The sequence below is a fragment of the Sorex fumeus genome, unplaced genomic scaffold (assembly GCF_029834395.1).
Source record: "Sorex fumeus unplaced genomic scaffold, SorFum_2.1 ptg000260l, whole genome shotgun sequence".
Taxonomy (NCBI): domain Eukaryota; kingdom Metazoa; phylum Chordata; class Mammalia; order Eulipotyphla; family Soricidae; genus Sorex; species Sorex fumeus.
Genome location: NW_026606317.1, coordinates 188,127 through 191,518, shown reverse-complemented (window position 1 = coordinate 191,518; position 3,392 = coordinate 188,127). Strand labels below are relative to the sequence as shown.

Here is a 3,392-nt window from a genome sequence, read left to right as displayed (position 1 = left end):
TTTTCCCCCGGCATCAGATAGGCCCAATAACCTTCTTCCCAAATCCTAGCACACTAGAAGTGATTTCTGAGCATAAAGCCAGGAATAAGATCTGAGCATAGCTGGGTGTGGCCCAAACCACAATTCCTGGTAAAAGTGAATAAATAGAAACTAAGTACTCTCAAATTTCCATTTTAGTTTCTTTTACTCATGAGTAAATAGAAATTTATTTTTTACTTTCAGGAATTTGTGTTATCTCTATAACAATTATGTTCTATGTTTAATCAGGCTATATGATACCAGCTTTTATTTTAATTTGTTGGTACTAATATTAGTTCTGGCCAGTCATTGTAAGTATTCTCTGTGAGCTTGAGAGAATGTGCATTCTACACTGTTGGCGGACAGTGTATTGTATGTACAACTGAACTTATTTTACGAATCAAGGATATGTCTCAGTGATAAAGCATGTGTAAGGACTCAGATTTGATTCCTGGCGCTTCTAAAAATAAAATAAATAAACGAACAAGTTTATTGCTTTTTAAAATATTTTGTATCACAACTCGTTTCGTTTGGGGGGTGAGTGTGGGCTTTCCAGTAGCAACCAGAAAAACTGCTAGACAAATTCTAAAAGAGCTGTAACACTTTTAACTAATTTCTTGATTTACCTATTAGTGATGATAGAATTGCCCACAAAGACGATGGTGTTAAGTTCTTCACATAAAAAAAGTGTCTGTCTGTGGCAGAGGCAGACTTGGGGTGGGGTTGGAAAGAGGAAAATTGAGGACATTGGTGTTGAGAAGTGTACACGGGTCAAAGGACAGGTGTTTGAGCATTGTAATACTGAAACTCAATCATGGACAACTTTGTTTTTCTCACGGTGATTTAATAAAAGAATTTTAAATACTTGAAATATTTTGAAACTACTTTATTAGGTGCATTTAAGTTGGAATTGTTAAATCTTTCTGGTAAGTCTGAATTTTAAATAATATATAGCAATCATACTAATTTCATTTTGTATTTATTATCTTCACAGGGCAAAGCCTGGCAAGCCACCAGTGAGGTATTCAATATGCAAAAAACAGTAACAACAAGTCTCACAATGGAGCTGTTACTGGTGACTGCTCGAACTATTTGTTGAACAGCGGAGGACAGTGCTACAGAGCTATTTATTATCTTAAATTCTGTTTTGTGTTGTATTAATAAACTTTCATTGACGTTCTTGTGGGCTGGAGCGATACCACAGTGTGTAGGGCGTTTGCCTTGCACACAGCCAACATGGACCCGAGTTGGATTCCTCCGCCCCTCTCAGAGAGCCCGGCAAACTACCGAGAGTATCTCTCCCACATGGTAAAGCCTGGTAAGCTACCCGTGACGTATTCAATATGCCAAACACAGTGACAAGTCTCACAGTGTTACTGGGCCCTCTTGAGCAAATCGATGAACAACGGGAGGACAGTGACAGTGACAGTGACCGTTCTTGTGGATATTACTATATATCTTTAGATTTATTGCTAACATTTCCCCCTTATTGTTTTATGTGTTTTTGTACTTAAAAAACACATGCAGCTTAAATTTGTATGTTTTTATCTGCTCTGACAATTTCACATTAAATTCAAGACATATCTATCATGATTCCTCATATATTTGAATTTATTTTGCCACCCAATTTTGCTATTTGTTTTTTCTTACTCTAATTTCTTTGTTTGGTTTTGGGGCCACACCTAGCAATGTTCAGGGGTTACTCCTGGCTTTTCACTTAGGAAGTACTCCTGGTGATACTTGGGGGACCACACGGGATGCCTGGGATTGAACTCTGGTTGGCTGTGTGCAAGGCAAGCACCTTACCCACTGTACTATCTCTCAGGTCCTCTCTAATTTTAAAATAAATTCTGGCATCTTCCCCACTCCTATTCTTTTAGACAGAGATTTTCCTCCCTCATATACATTTTTTCTCCATTGATTTAGAGACTATAAGACATTTTTAAACTTTTAGTCATTACCTAAAAGTTTCCTAGAGCTTAAATACCTTACGAATTATAATTCGGATCAGTAGTTTGGTATTTGTCCCAAATAAATATAAAATTTAGGATTTTTTAATTTTCAGTCAATTCCATCCCCCATCAATACACTAATGTTGACTCAAATATTGTTTATCATTGATTTTTGCTTCTTTAATCTCTTAGAAATTATTATAGCTTTTTATATGTATTGTTAACCTATTAAATGTTCGCACAATCTCTTCTTTTTTAAAAATTTTATTAAAACACCATGAATTACAAGGTTGTTTTTTTCTTTTTGGGTCATGCCTGGCGATGCTCTCAGGTTACTCCTAGCTCTGCACTCAGGAATCACTCCTGGCCGTGTTCAGGGGACCATATGGGATACTAGGAATTGAACCTCAGTTGGAGAGTGCAAGGCAAATGCCCTACCCACTGTGCTATCGCTCCAGCCCCTACAAAGTTATTCTTAGTTGAGTCTTAGACATACAATTTTGCAGCATGCATCCAACCACCAGTGTCAATCTCTCTCCACATATCCTCTTTGCTATCCAGACTTTCTTTTTTTTTTTTTTTTTGGTAGAGAAAGTTCAATTTTTGTTTCCGTTTCTGGTCTTGGATTTCTAGCAGGACATCTGCTTGGTTGCTAGCAGGACATTGGGGGCTCACCACGTACCAGATAGATTGAGAGGGAGGGGCTGAACACATAGCCTATGGAGGCAAAATGTTTACATTTTCACTAAGGGAATAAAATTCACAAGGATTTCCATGTAAACACCCACCAGTACAGTACTCCAACCCTGACCCCCAACCAAGACCACCAAAAAATAACGCTCAGAAATTACTGCGCGTTAATATTCAGATATCATGTTTTGTGTTTATTTATTTTTGGGGGGACATATTCTGTAATGTTCTAGACTTTTGCCTGACTGCTCAGGGGAACAGGGCTCGGGGAACCCTCTGGGGTTCTAACCATGGATCCTGGGGCAGCTACTCCCAGTTCGACTAATTTTTTTTATTTTATATTTTTTATTTTTTATGTTAAGTATTTTTATTTTTTAAATTTATTTATTTATTTATTTTGAATACCCATCTCTCCACCAGTGACCGGTTCCCACCACCGTGGATCCCAGTATGCCTCCCACCCCCCACCCCCCACCCCAGACTGATATTTTTTAATTGCACAAAACTTCCAATTGCTGGAGTAGCTCCAACTGTTCATGTATTCTGTTACAACAGTTGAGCATGAAACTAAGTCAATCAAAAGCCCAGAATGGGCCTTGGGGTAACCCAGAATGATGCTCAGGAATTGAGGAATGGAAAGCATTCTATGTGTAGTCAATATTCCTGTCTATGTGTTTGTATATCTTCATATCCAGTGGTGTTCTCAAGCTACTCTTAGCTCTGTGCTCATCA

The 3,392-nt window shown here is 38.1% G+C and overlaps 1 non-coding gene across 1 annotated transcript; it reads right to left on the bottom strand.

Moving 5' to 3' along the window:
• Positions 1-561: 561 nt before the first annotated feature.
• On the bottom strand, positions 562-623 carry LOC130018327 (U7 small nuclear RNA). Its single transcript, XR_008791557.1, has one exon. It is a non-coding gene; the product is annotated as a U7 small nuclear RNA (small nuclear RNA).
• Between the last annotated feature and the right edge of the window lie 2,769 nt (positions 624-3,392).